This window comes from Lagopus muta, chromosome 2 (assembly GCF_023343835.1).
Source record: "Lagopus muta isolate bLagMut1 chromosome 2, bLagMut1 primary, whole genome shotgun sequence".
In the NCBI taxonomy this organism is placed as follows: domain Eukaryota; kingdom Metazoa; phylum Chordata; class Aves; order Galliformes; family Phasianidae; genus Lagopus; species Lagopus muta.
In genome coordinates this window covers 26,525,220-26,540,701 of record NC_064434.1, presented here as the reverse complement: position 1 = coordinate 26,540,701, position 15,482 = coordinate 26,525,220, and positions in this window count along the sequence as shown.

Genomic DNA, 15,482 nt, shown 5'->3' with positions numbered 1-15,482 from the left:
TAAAACATTAAACCAAAACAGAACAAAATCCTATTTTAGAACAACCCCTTCTTCTTCAAGAAAACCCCACTAAAAAAAAAAAACCAAAAACCTTCACTCTGAGGCATGCTCAGATAGAATTTTGACCATCTGCTTCTATCTGCCTATATATAATTTAGGGTTTCACGTCTGCATGCAGAAGTGAAGTTGTTATGTACTGAGAAGATTGTATGAGAAATAATAAAATATTCTATGTTCAGTAGCCCGCTATTTATTTGTTAAATTGTACCGTCAGCATGTATCATAAAAAAAAGGAAAAAAAAACTTGGTTAATTTCAATTTCTATTAGTGCATCCATCATCTTTTTAATAAAAATATGAAAAAAAAAACAGATGTAGTGAGACAAGAGACCAAACCTATAGCTTCTTAAATGTACTCTAAATGGATTTACAGAAGAGTATATCTGAGTGTATACATCTATTAACATAAAATCACAAATAAGCTATACATATACCATTACTGTAGGAGCTTCACTGAATATATAGTACCTGATTCTTACCCCCTCTCCATTAACTAATATGGAACAATTTCTGATTTACTTTCTGCCTGCTAATAAGATGTCATGCAGACCATATTGTTGTCCATTTGGCTCCGGTCAGTCAAATTAACCCTTCATTTAATGAAAAAGTATTTCATCAATATCTTTTTCTTCATGAAAATGATTATCTCAACAGTTTTAATTGACTAACAGTGTGAAAAGTCTTGAAATGGGCTAAGTACCAAGAGGTGACTTCTTCCTGTGAAAGTAGAATATCTGGTGCCTACAGAAAAGCCTTTCCTGTGAGAACTTCATATAGTATCTCCTTAATTTCACTGAGTCATCCAACCCTTTACAGCTCGCAACTGCACTCCACCTTCTTTGCTGTACTTGCAGAGCAGCCCGGCTCTGCAACAGTATGTCACTAACAACACTTTGCTCTACATCTCGGAGAAAAAATATTTGTAGATTAAAACTCTCAATTTTCTGTCCCACACGGGGACAGGGAGGGTTTCAGTGCTACTAATAAAATTTGCTCATTCATAGTAGAAATAAGAGGAAAAATTAGAAGTAATCTGTCATCATCCATTACTTACTATATATGTTGCTGCAGGGAAGGAACATGTTGTTGCTAATTTTAGTTTACTTTGATCATCTCATTCTTAATTTGATAGTTTGTTAATATGTGTGCCTACTGTGATATGACCAAATTTCTTGAAATCAGAACTCCCACTGGCATTGTGTTGCATAAGTTATATTGAACAGACTGAAGCATATTAAATGTTTGAAAACCTCGTGTTTCTTTCAGTTCCATTCAAAAAATTTCTTAGTGTTGATTCTAATAGATCAGGAGGATTCAATTAAAAGGTACAGTTAATGAAAGTTCAGATGGTGGTATGCAGCACTATACTAAACATTAGTTCAGTCATATATTCTATAGCAGGAAATAGTTACTGTATGATGAACTGATATATATATATATATATACGTATATATCTGTTTATTTCTGGAGAAGGATAGACAAGATGAAGAAAAGAAAAAGTAAAATTGTGGTTTTGAAAGATATCTCTCCTTTTTAAAGATCTCTCATTTCTCAAATGCCTGCATAATTTTTAAAGTTATTCTTGTTTTGTATCAGAAATTTTAAGGTGCTAATTCTATCATAGAATAATAGAGAATGGCCTGGGTTGAAAGGGACAGCAATGATCACCTAGTTTCAACCTCCCTGCTATGTACAGGGTTGCCAATGACTAGACCAGGCTGTCTACAGCCAACCTGGCCTTGAATGCCTCCAGGGATAGAGCATCCACAACCTCCTTGGGCAACCTGTTCCAGTGCATCACCACTCTCTGTGTGAAAAAATTCCTCCTAATATCTAACCTAAATCTCCCCTGTCTTAATTTAAGACCATTCCTCCCTGTCCTATCACTATCCACTCTTGTAAACAGCAGTTCCCCCTCCTGTTAATATGATCCTTTCAAGTATCTGAAGGCCACAATGAGGTCTCCCCAGAGCCTTCTCTTCTCCAAGCTGAACTAGACTAATTCTCTCAACTTTCCTCATAGAAGAGGTGTTCCAGCCCTCTGATCCTCTTTGTGGCCCTTCCCTGAACCCATTTCAAGAGTTCTGTGTCTTTCTTGAGCTGGGGGCCCCAGGCCTGGATGCAGTACTCCAGATGGGGCATCACAAGAGCTGAGCAGAGGGGGACAATCACCTCCCTCTCCCTGCTGGCCACCCTTTTTTTTATTGCAGCCCAGAATACAGCTGGCTTTCTGGGCTGCAAGTGCTCACTGCTGGCTCACATCCAGCTTCTCATCCACCGGGACCCCCAAGTTCTTCTCTGCAGGGCTGCTCTCAAGATCTTCTCCCAGTCTGTAGAAATACCTGGGATTACCCTGGCCCAAGTGCAGCACCTTGCACTTGGCCATATTGAACCTCATTAGGTTTTCATGGTCCACATTTTCAGCCTGCCCATGTCCTTCTGGATGGCTTCCTTTCCTTCCAACTGTATTATTTTGTATCTTTTATTGCTTTGAAATGTTTTTGCAAAGTATGACTACAACTGTATTTTATTGTAGAATGTAGACAAAAGTTAAGCTATACATTTGTCACATTTTCATGATTCTTTCTGTTTAAACTTAATTTTCTACCTCAATAGAATATTGTTATTGAAATACAAAACGAAATGAACAAGCAATTTCCTGTGATTCAGAACACTATTGTGAAATGGAAAAATGAAAAATATGTTATTTCCTCTGGTGATTTACTCACTCAATAAGGGAAACATGTACTATCCTTGATTCATTGATGAATGTAACAAATTTTGTACCAAGCCTTCTGCAGCCAGACAAAATGAAATTCTGAAATCTATTCATTCCTCTGTATTCCTTCCTATACTTATATCACATGTTATACTCCATATTACTTCCATATTACACGTCTTGTCTTTCTTACTAATACAGCGTCTATTTTCATGCCAACTAAAGTGAAAATGCACAGCTCAGCAATATGGAAAGTTGGAAACCATTCTAAAATATATTTTTCACCATACATCCCTCAGGAATCACAGAAAATTCTATGCCCCTAAACTAGGGCAATGTTCCAGATTCTTCAGAAAGTTATTTGGGATATCAACATTGGATTCCTCTTAAGTCATCTATAAATGTCTAGCTTACTGAATGAATAAAATGGGAAGAATTATTTTTTTAATTTATACAATTAAACTAATGTACAACAGAGTCATTTATAGTGACTACATGGAGATCATTTGGTCCAATTTTTCACTCCAAGCAGCATTACAAAAAGGCTGAGGTGGGAATGGACATATGGGTCCATGTGGTCCAATCTATTTGTTCAGACTTAGAGACACTTGAGACACTTGCCTAGAACTATGGTAGTACAACTTCTGAATATGTTCAAGGATGGAAAATTCACAGCCTCTCTAACAACTTCATTCAGTGTTCAGACATTCTCAAACTGAGGAATGTTTCATAATGTTAGATAGGATCTTCTGCGATTCATTTGCCTCCATTGCTGATTTCACTGAGCAGGACTGAAAAGAGCACTAGGTCATGTTGTTATTGGGCTTGACTAGTAAAGTTTTAAATATTACCGAGGATGAAGAGTCCACCTCAAATTCTCCAGGAAAACTGTTCCAGTTTTTTAGTATCTTAATGGTAAAAAAAACTTTTTCCTTGAGTATTATAGTCAGAGTTTCTCCCATTGCAGAGCTTTGCGTCCATTGCTATTTACCTGAAGGTAGAGTCTGTCTATCTCCTGTTTGGAACAGCAATAGCACCTATTCTAAGTCTTTTCTTAAGCCTGATGTCTATCAGAGGTGTCTCATCCTTTTAAACATTTTGTAATATAGCCTCCTTATTATTTTGAATGTACTCTGTTATATACAGTCCAGTATGTCAGAGTTTTCCTTGAGCTAAGGAGCAAAAACTGGATGCGGTATTTCAAACACAACCTCACAATCATTTCTTTTGATCTGTTGTCAATGCTCTTGTTGACACAGTCACAATTCATTTGACTTTCTTTGTCACAAAGCTATATTGCTGAGTCAAAATCAATTTGCAGCCCACTGTAACGTGCTGATCTCTTTCTGGCATTATGTAGTCTCTGATACCAAGGAGTGGTATGAATACAGTCTTAAACAGTAGGAATCATCTTGGAGGTAATGGAAGCATGATGTGGCAACTACTGATGTTCATCTAATACTTTTTTCTTACATGGCCATGCAAAAGTGACCTCAGTTAAATATTTTGTCCTAAAAAATAGATAACATTTATCATTTTACTAAAAAATCCCCTTGTATGCTGAAATTATGAATTCACATTAATGCTCTTTATTTCTTTTCATAAAAAGGTGGTGAGAAATTATAAAATATTTTCTTGTTGAAATATGGAACTTATTTCTCACATCTCTAAACAAAGAAATGCAACACAAAAAAAAAATTTAAAAAGAATTCAACAATATTTTTTATTTGAATATTTACTTTGAAATGTAGACATAATAGTTTAGGGTAACAGATTTCTTTCTTGTTAATATTTGTTAATTTATTTATTTATTTATTTATTGAACAATAACCTGGAGGATTTTTTTGTTTGTTTGTTTGTTTGCCTTTAAAAGGCACTTTATATTCTGGAGGGGAAAAAAAAAAAAAAAAAAAAAAAAAAAAGATTTGTGATGCTATTCATTTTAAATTGATAATTTATTCAGAATCTCAGACACTTTCCTTATTAGAATATATAGGGGGAAAGAAATTGTTTACTCTTTTTCATTTCCTTCATCTTTATTTTCATGTTCTTCCTCTTTTGGCTCTGCAACAAGCTATTTATTTGAGGAGTATTTCTTGTAAAAATGTCCTAATTGTGTCCCATAGAAGCTGCAGCCCATACTTCATGATAGTTTTAGTTGTTAGTGCAACTATTAAAGTACTTTTAAGCACAATTGAAGTCAGTGTGATTGAGTCTAATTGTTGTGGAGCTTAACATATTTGTTTTTTTTTTCATTTCTGACCAGAGTTAAAAGTTACCAGTAAAATACTGTTAACACTAGTATGTTAGATAGACTATAGATTAGTGCTAGCATCTAACCTATAACCATCTTGACAACCTTCCTATCCAATCCAATGAGAAAGGTGAAGTAAATAGATAAAGTAAGATCCAGCTGATTCTTTGAATTCTGAAACTTTGAGACATTTTCACATAGAACTGCTAACCCCTTTTTCTTCTTGTCTTCATTTTCACTGACTTCTTTCTACAGTCTCCCAACAGAAAGGTTAAGAGGGTAAGCCATGAAAAAAGAAAAACTATTCAGTGAAGCAGTATCCTGCCCTGTGATTAATCATTTTCCCAAAGTTGCAGATTTTCCATCCAGTTTGCCAGCATGGCCAGAAGGAAGAACTAAATTTTTTGCTTGACAGGCAGCAGACAAGATGGTCAGTTTCAATGGGAAACAACTCAAGCCCAAAAAACAAACGAGTATCACATAATAAAATTCCATTCATTGTTGTTCTTCTTCAAGCAATGAAATATCAATAAAAAATAAAATAAAAATTCCTTCACCAGGAAGTATACAAAATAGCATTAACTGCCTTATGCATTTTGAAGACATTTTGTCTATTAGCTCTTTATGACTCCTCAGGGGGAAGAGGTATTTAAATTATATATAGATACATATACATATGTATATATATATATATACATATAAATATGTATCTATATATAAATATACATACATATATATAATATATAAAAATAATTATATAATATATATAAGTATGTATTATATATATAATATATATAATATTTAATTATATATATATATATAATATTTAATTATATATATATATATAATTAAATCATTATGATTCAACATGCATTACAAGCATGTGGTTTATTTTGGAAATAAATTGTAGTTCAGGCTACATGCTTTTGATTATGATCCTCCAGATCACAACCATTCTTACAGTGAAATAACAAAGAATTAAATATCTCTCATATTTTGAGGAATGAGTATTTGATAAATACAGATTTTAGTTTTTAATTGCAATAGTTTCCAAATACAGTGTTAAATCTTGATATGATGGAGCAATCAACCTCATTGTCTTATCCACACACAAAGAAAATATTGCGTGCATATTTAATCGCACAGTAGTGCAGTTGCATAAACTTCATTTGAAAGTTCATTATTTCATTCCTGAGAACGTACTCTGAAATGGTCCAAACATTAATTATAATACATTACTGATGTTAAAATCATACCACATATTTTAAACAGGTAAAGTACATTTTCAATCTCCAAGCTGAAAGGGAGAGTTCCCGGTTGACAATACAGAACAAACAAGAGTCTCCAAGCTGAATAAGAGAGTTTCCAGCAGAGAGTCTGAGCTGAGAAGGGGAATCTCCAGGTTCAGAAAGGGAGTCACCTAGAGAGTCTTCAAATCCAAAGAGAGAGTCTCCAAGCCAAGACAGTGAATCTCCAGGTTGAAAAAGAGAGTCTCCTACTTAGGAGAGAGAATCTCAAAACTTGGCAAGAGTGTCTCCGAGCTGAGAAAGAAAGTCTCCAAGACAAAGGGGAAGATCTCCAAGCTGAGAAAAAGAATCTCCAATCTTGATAAGACCCCTTCAAATCTGAGTGAGACTCCCTTCAATCCAAACTCGACACCCTCAAATCTGAAGAGAACACCCTCCAAATTGAGCGAGACACCCTCCAATCTGAACTAAATACTCTCATAATCAAATAAGACAGACTCCAAGATGACCTTGAGTGAGAGAGCATCGGAATTGACCAACCTGATCAACTATAGGAGACACCAGAATCGATGTCAGTTGCCCCTGTAAGAGGACAGAAAATAAAATGAATCTTGACTCAGTTAGAATAGAAGAAAGAGGAGGAGGGTAAAGTAGAAGAAGCAGTGACTATAAGAGAAGAGGAGGAAAGATGTCCAGAGCAATGGCTCCGAGATCCAGGGGAAGTACCCCTGAGTCCAAGGGAAGGGCCCTCAATAAGACTGTGGTCACCAACGCCTATGAAGGCAACAAGAAGTCCCAAAAGGGTAAGAGGTGAGCAAGACATCATTACCATTGTTGATCGATCTCTGAAAATGAATGAAATTCGAGGTCTGAGAAAAGACTTTTCATGTCACCCAAATGAGCCTACTGTCATCTGGTTACTTCAATGTTGGGACAATGGGACCAACAGTGTGTGGTTAGACAGTAGAAAAGCTCACCAACCGTGTGCATTGCTAGTGACTCAGCCATTGACAGGGGTATTAGTACATGTCAGAACCAGGCCTTCACCCTCTGGAAGTAGATGTTAGCTGTAAAAGAAAGATACCCCTTCAAAGACAATCTGATGCCTAAGAAAAAGAAATAGACTGATACAGAAAAAAAGCATCCATTAGTTGAGAGAATACTCTGTGGTGGAAATGTTACATAGCTCCACTTCCATTCCTATGTTATATAGCTCCACTTTCATTTCTGACGAGCCAGACCAAGAGCATGATCCTGAGAGAGTCAGGTGTACACCAAATATGTGGTGTGTGTTCACAAAGACTGCACCAGAAAGGTACGCCAGTACATTTGCAGCAATGTATGGCAGAGGGGAAAGAAGACCCCTTATAAATGAACTGATTAATAAACTTCAAGACTTTGAATTACATTTAACCCCTCTACGAGCTTGTGTTTCAGTCATTACAAAAGTAGCTGAAAAACTGGACAGAATGAAGAGCAATTAAGAAGATATAATAAAGAAACTGTCTACCATACTTAGTGCTGATGGATCCATGGTGGTACCAGATACATTCAATGGGGACCAGAATTCCCAAAACATCCTACTGGAGGGGCTGATCAACTTGGTTTCCTTCCAGCATCACCCAGTGTCTCAGCTATGAGAAGACATCCTTCCTGCACAAGCAAGTGACAGCAGTAAGTCTATGTTGTGTTTTGCCTTGTGGTGTTACCTATGTTGCCAAGGAGAAGATACGAAGAAGTGGCATAAAAAACCTACTCCTGCACTTCAAGCACAGGTAAAAGAATTACAAGACAAATCAACCACCAAGGTGAACTTCTCCAAAAAGGTGATTGCTCCAGTTGCTGTGGACAATGGAGGTAACATCTCAGCCAGGGTGGGGAAAGGGATAATAGAGTATATAGGACTGTGTGGATTAGATGGGCTGGCAAACCAGAACTGCAGAAATATAATATGGCCCTGGTGAACACTGGTACATAGTGCACTCTGTTGTCCTTGAGTCACCAAGGGACAAAATCAATTTATATTCATGGGGTGACTGGGGGTTCCCAAGAGCTGACTATGTTGGAGCCTCCCTGGTTCCTCTCTGGTAAAGACTGGCAAAAGCACCTGTCTTGCTCCAATTTATGGGAGGGAGAGGAGGTTCTTTTAATACCTGTATACCCAGTGTGAGATTAAGAAACAACAGTTCAAATATTGGTCCGACCAGTTTATTACAGATTTTAATCAGGGAGATGGGGAAGGGGAAGACGGATGCTATTATGAATTAGGGTGGAAGGGATGGGGGAAGGGAAGGAGGGCGATAGAAAAGATAGGAAAGAAGAAGCAAGTAGTCTTTGTAGGCAGCAAGAGAGAGATAGTCACCACCATGGACCCAGCATGGCTTGTAGTTCAGCCATTGATCTTCAGTAGTGGTGGGTCATCAGGCAGTGTTGTTTTGTTGACGACAATGATGGCAATGGTAACAGTGACCGTGGTAATGATGGCCCCTTTTCAAAGCTTTCAAAGTGGTCGAGTCAGCTGTCTTTGGAGTGACAGCTCAAATCCAAAGTCGTTGAGTCAGCTCTCCTTGGAGTGGCAGCTTCTGGCTCTGGGATCTCAGCAGAAACTCCTTTGTTTCTATCTTCCAGCCCTTTCCAGCAGATAAGAGGGAGCACGGATACCCACCTGCATCCTGTTTTTCACAGAACACTTTGATATCATTCCCCAGTTTTCCCGTGACAAGCTGGAGCTATTTAGTTACAGGCCAGATCTTCCACCAGTAAACACTCCTGAGCACTGTTTTCCAGAGGCAAGCAGCTCTGGAGGAGGGTGCTTTCAAATGTCCCCAAAGTGATGTTGGTTGTCACACAGTAGCACTCACCACTTGCCTCCTCAATAAATCAGTTAGAGTCTTATCACAAGAAATACCTCAGGAAGCAAGCTTTGAATCAGAAAACAAAGAAGGATTCTCACAGCACCCTATTGCACCTGATCTCCTTCTATGATCTAGTGACCCATCTGGTGGATGAGGGAAAGGCTGTTGATGTGGTCTACCTAGAATTCAGCAAAGCCTTTGACACTGTCTCCCACAGCATTCTCCTGCAGAAGCTGGCAGCCAGAGGCTTGGATGGGTACACTCTTGGCTGGGTAAGGAGCTGGCTGGAGGGCCGGACACAGAGAGTGGTGGTGAATGGAGTCAAATCCAGCTGGCGACCAGTCGTGAGTGGTGTTCCCCAGGGGTCGGTGCTGGGGCCTGTCCTCTTCAATATCTTTATTGGTGACCTCGATGAGGGCATCGAGTGCACCCTCAGTAAATTCGCAGATGACACCAAATTGGCTGGAAGTGTGGATCTGGCTGGGGGTAGCGAGGCCCTACAGAGGGATCTGGACAGGCTGGAGAGCTGGGCTGAAGCCAATGGGATGAGTTTCAACAAGGCCAAATGCCGGGTCCTGCACTTCGGCCACAACAACCCCAGGCGATGCTACAGGCTTGGGGTGGTGTGGCTGGTGGACTGTGTAGACGAAATGGACCTGGGGGTATTGATTGATGCTCGGCTGAACATGAGCCGACAGTGTGCCCAGGTGGCCAAGAAGGCCAATGGCATCCTGGCTTGCATCAGAAACAGTGTTGCAAGCAGGAGCAGAGAAGTGATTGCTCCCCTATATTCAGCACTAATGAGGCTGCACCTCGAGTACTGTGTCCAGTTTTGGGCCCCTCACTGCAAGAAAGATATTGAGGCCCTGGAACGTGTTCCAAGGAGGGCAACAAAGCTGGTGAGTGGTCTGGAACACAGGCCATATGAGGAGAGGCTGAAGGAGCTGGGAATGTTCAGCCTGGAGAAGAGGAGGCTCAGGGGAGACCTCATTGCTCTCTATAACTTCCTGAAGGGAGGTTGTAGTGAGCTGGGGGTCGGCCTCTTCTCTCGTGTCATTAGTGATAGGACCAGGGGGAATGGTTTCAAGCTACGGCAGGGGAGATTCAGGCTGGACATGAGGAAGTATTACTTTTCAGAAAGGGTGGTCAGGCACTGGAATGGACTGCCCAGGGAGGTGGAGGAGTCACTGACCCTGGGGGTGTTCAAAGAAAGGCTGGATGTTGTGTTGAGGGACATGGTTTAGTGGGAGCTATTGGGAATAGGTGAACGGTTGGACTGGATGATCTTTTAGGTCTTTTCCAACATTAGTGATTCTATGATTCTATGATTCTATTGTGACTGGCCCAGAGTATGTTTTTAATTATTTTTGGGACCCTTCTTTCCCTTTTCCAGAGGCGTGGATTTTGTGAAAATCCCTCCACCCTGCTTGTCACAGAACCGGGCTGAACCAGCCTGTAAATCATGGAGCAAGTTGTCATTTATATAGCAGATGGAATATAAGAACTTATTTTAAAAGGAACAAAGTGTATGGAAGTTATTTTGCCCATGATCAATTAGAGTACAGACAGTGATAGAGAGCTGCCAGCCCAAAGGGTAGGCTCTGTGACAGGAGTCAAGCATCTACACGGCAATGATTTACAGTGACAAAACTGTTAAACACATGTAATTTGTTATTCACAGAACTTGATTCCTATGAGACTCTTCAGGAGGAAACTACAGAAATACTTTAAATATATATATATATAAAAGGAAAATAAGAATATAAAAGAATAAAGTATATAAAAGGAAAAACAAGACTTGAGGGAATGGCATGGAGCTGAGTCAGGGGAGGGTCAGGTTGGGGATTAGGAAAAGGTTCTTCACCAAAGAGCAGCCAGGAGCTGGAACAGGCTCCCCAGGGTGAGGGTCATGACTCCAAGCTGAGGGCATTCAAGGAGACCTTGGGCAGTGTTCTCATGTGTAGGTTTTGATTTTGGGGTGGTTCTGTGTGGAACCACAAACTAGACTCAATGATCCTTGTGGGTCTTTTCCAACATGATATCCTATGATTCTTTTATTCTAATTTTAAGACACAGAAAATATTTGTCTTGTTACACAGAGAGATGTGGAAATGCTCAAATGTTAATCCCAGCCAAAGAAAGAGAATACTATAGGCAAAGAAAGCATCCTACAAACAGAGAAACAAGACAGATAAGAAAACTTTGAACAAAGCATATTTGCCATGATCTGACACAGATGGAACAGCAGAGAGCATTTTAGAATGTCTCCTTCTCTGGAGATATTCAAAACCTGTCTGGATGTGATCCTGGGAAATGGGCTCTAGATGATGTTGATTGAAGCATAGGGCTTGGACTAGATAATTCCAAGTGGTGTCTTCATAAACATTCTGTGAATCTGTGTAATGACTCCACTTCTTAAACAGAGGGTTTCTGGCCACCCAGCAAACTTCAGAGTGTCAGACATCAGAATTCCAAATTGATTTGAACACAACAAACAATTTCTACAGGCAATATCTATTTCCTACCAAAGTGATGGATTTGGCTCCAGGTCATGTCCTATTTCATCACTCTTAATCCACACTGCACATGCACCAACAGTGTCAACTTCCAGGATGCACTACGCAAGTATAGATTTGGAAAGATCTTCAAGAGAAGAACCTCTTCTTCACACAGGTATGTACACTGTGGTTGGCCACTCTAAACCCAGGTCTCCATCATCTGTGTTGCATCTGATGGGAGTGAAACTGCTTTACATATGTCTGTAGTGCTCTTGGGTGTTCACTTCAGGACACTGACTAAAGATGATATGCAGTGCAAATTTTCACTGAAAAATATTTCTTTTACATTAAATTACTAATGTGGATACATACAAATGTACTTCATAATCAGAAAACTGAATAGGGCAGATGTGGTAAATGTATGCATCGGGCATTTTGTACTGAGTTATATCTTGGTACTAGATGTAAATATAAAAGTTCATTGCAGTAAATTTCTGTCATGGTTTTCTTCTCCTGTTTTCTTGTCAGAGTTGTTTAAGTGCAACTGTATCTTTTCCTTCTGAAGAATCACACAAATGTTTATGAAAGCTAGCATGAAACAAAAGAAACTCCTGTGAGTGCCACTTTGAAATTTTCATTTCTAGTAGAATTCATCGAAAATGTGACATAGAATATCGCATAACATATTGTAGGATAGACCTGTACAGATATACTTCTTTCTCTCAACTTTGATCTCTTTTTTTCATGTTAATGGGAAGACCTAAGATTCTTATTGTCTGTCTATCAAAGTACTTGGTAGATTTACCTTCCTGAATAAAGTTTAGTTTGAAATCGAATGCATTGAATGCCACTTGGAGGACAAACCACACAATTGCTGTAGAATAAATTCTAAATTAACATCTTTCTCTTCGTAGTTGTATGTCTAATTTCTCCAGTGGCATGGGTCAGATAGAAATTAACTGCCCTTTAATTTTAATGTCAAGTAGTAATTCAATTAACTGAATGACATACAGGATATGAACTGATCCTCTTTGAACTTTCTTAATCTGTACAGTCAGTTTCTATCTTTTGAGTAGTTCAGTTGTTCACACTGTTATCCTAAAATCTTCTTCCTTGGTTGAATAGTGAAATATGCCCCAGGGGTCTCAGTTATCCTGTAACACAGCCACAGCATTCCATTTTTACTATGCAACATCCTATTGCCCACAGAGAGGGGGTGGAGAAGGGTGGAGTTTACAGATATTGACAGGCAGCAGCTCTTCTGGTTTCCCTGTCAGAATAGATCCTAGGTAGTCCATAACTTCAGATCTAGGCATCCAGCTTCTGATTACTTTCTGACAGATCTAATCTTTGCCTAAATCTCAAGTATTCAAGCCCAATGAAACAATTATGAACCTTCCATGATGTTTCAGATTCTCTGACTAATAATCATAGAATCATAGAATCACAGAATCACAGAATGGCCTGGGTTGAAAAGGACCATAATGATCATCTAGTTTCAACCCCCCTGTTATGGGCAGGGTCACCAACCAGGCTGCCCAGAGCCACATCCAGCCTTGCCTCCAGGAATGGGGCATCCACAACTGCCTTGGGCAACATGTTCACCACCCTCGGTATGAAAAACTTCCTCCTAATATCTAACCTAAACCTTCCCTGTCTCAGTTTAAAACTATTCCCTGTTGTCCAACATTAACAGCCATTCCCCCTTCTGTTTATATGCTCCCTTCAAACACTGGAAGGCTGCAATGAGTTCTACCTGGAGTCTTCTCTTCTCCAAGCTAAACAAGTCTAGCTCCCTCAATCTTTCTTCACAGGAAAAGTGCTCTAGCCCTCTGATCACCTTAGTGGTCCTCCTCTGGACTCATTCTGCATCCACTACTGCACACAAAAAGAGCAGGCAATGGATAAATAGCATCACCACCTTCCTCAGCTAAACAGAGAACATAATTGTAGCACAAATCTATTTCAGGGTTAAAATCATATTCTTTCTTCAATCAGTACCCACAAGTCTGCAAAGCTAACCTTCATTGAATTTTAGCTATGTAGAATGCCCTGAGCATCCTCAAAAGGCTTGACATGCCTGAGGGATTGGATGTTATCTAGAGAGACCTAGACAAGTTCAAGCATTGGCACAAGAGAACTACATGAGGTTCAGTAAGTCTCAGTATAAGGTCTTTCACCTAAGTTGTGGCAACCCCTCTATCAATACAAGCTAGGGAATGAAAGAATTGAGAACAACCCTGCTGAAAAGGGCTTGGAGGAGGTACTGGTGGGTAACAAGCTGGACATGAGACAGAAGTGTGTCCTCACACCCCTTCAAGACAACCATATCCTGGGTTACATCAAAAGAACCGTATCCAGCAGATAGAGGGAAGTGATCCTGCTCTACTGTGTGTTGGTGAGATCTAATCTAATAACTGATCTTCTTCAATAGCACTTGGTTCAGAAAGCTGAAGGTCTGATTTTCATTGCTTATTTCTACCCTCTTATGTGTACTGTCTTCAAAGACAGTCTTCAATGAGATCATTCTTGGGGGAAAAGTAAATAAACTGCATCAACAACAAAAACCCTGCAGGTTTTTACTCATTTTTTTATGAGTAACCTTCAGTAAAGAAGATGAATAAAAAGGCCAAGGGAATGATTTATACTACAGAATTAACAAAAAACTAAAGAACTATGCTAGAAGAGAGAGAATTTAGAGGAGTTAATCTACTTTTTTGCTCTGCAATTTTCTAATATCTGTATTTCCGTTCTTGCCTAAGTACACTTATGAAACTTGTTGTTACACAGGATACACAGTTTTTGTTTGTTAAGAATATTTTTGCCCTGTGGCAAAATCAGAATCTTCTAAATCCAGCAAAACTTCAAACCTGAAGTCTGAAGCAGCTTTTGTTTGTTTCTGATTGCACAGTTTATTTGCCCATGCTTGTTTGACAATTTATTTCTTATTTCACATGCTGAGTTTTATGATAGAATATACAAGGGGATTTTTCTTCACAGAATTTAGAAACCTTACACAGTTCTTAGCATGTAAATAGTAATACATGTACTATTTTGGACAAAACTTGTACCTTAGGAAACATTATCTATTATCCACAGATCTACAGGACTTTCAGACTGAAAAATCATGACCTGACAAAAGTCTAACCAGAAAAATTATTCAAATAAATTGTAAAATAAGACCATCAGTGTCTTTATTTTTCTAAAAGAATCAAGTTATTATGCATAAAGCTTTGTTAATCTTATTGTCATTTTTAAACATCATAGTAGAATAATTGATTAATATTTTTATTTGATTCTTGTAGGTTTCTTTAGAGAGGAAGAACGTGCATTTTCATATACATCTGAATCATCTTAAGCATGTAAAATACGTCTTTAATTCACTTTATTAGTGTTCAAATTGAAGATAGGTGAAAATATTGTATTTTTTAAACACAAAAATAATTCATGCATTTTTGACTGTGTTTTTTAACTTTACAGCTGTGATGAAGACTACCTTCATCTCAGCTCTCCATGTGCAATTTCAGAAATATTAAATGCTAAGTCAGTTTATAATAAACATCCATTTTACTGGTAAGCACTTGTAAATTTAGATTTAGAAGGAAGTGTGGGAAAGGTGAGATTTAGGATGAAGACTGTAAACCTGAAAATGTATGTGTCTAATTTTAGAAAAAGATGAACATAAAGAGAAGTTAAAAATCAATAAAAATAGAAGTGCTATGGTGAAAACATCAAATCAGCTTTAGGTACAGCATTGAAGCACTGCATGGTGCTGCCATACAGGATGATTATAATAAATTGCAAAGAGTGAATGGAGGAAAGATCCTGAGTAAAGTCATTTCTGTCCTGA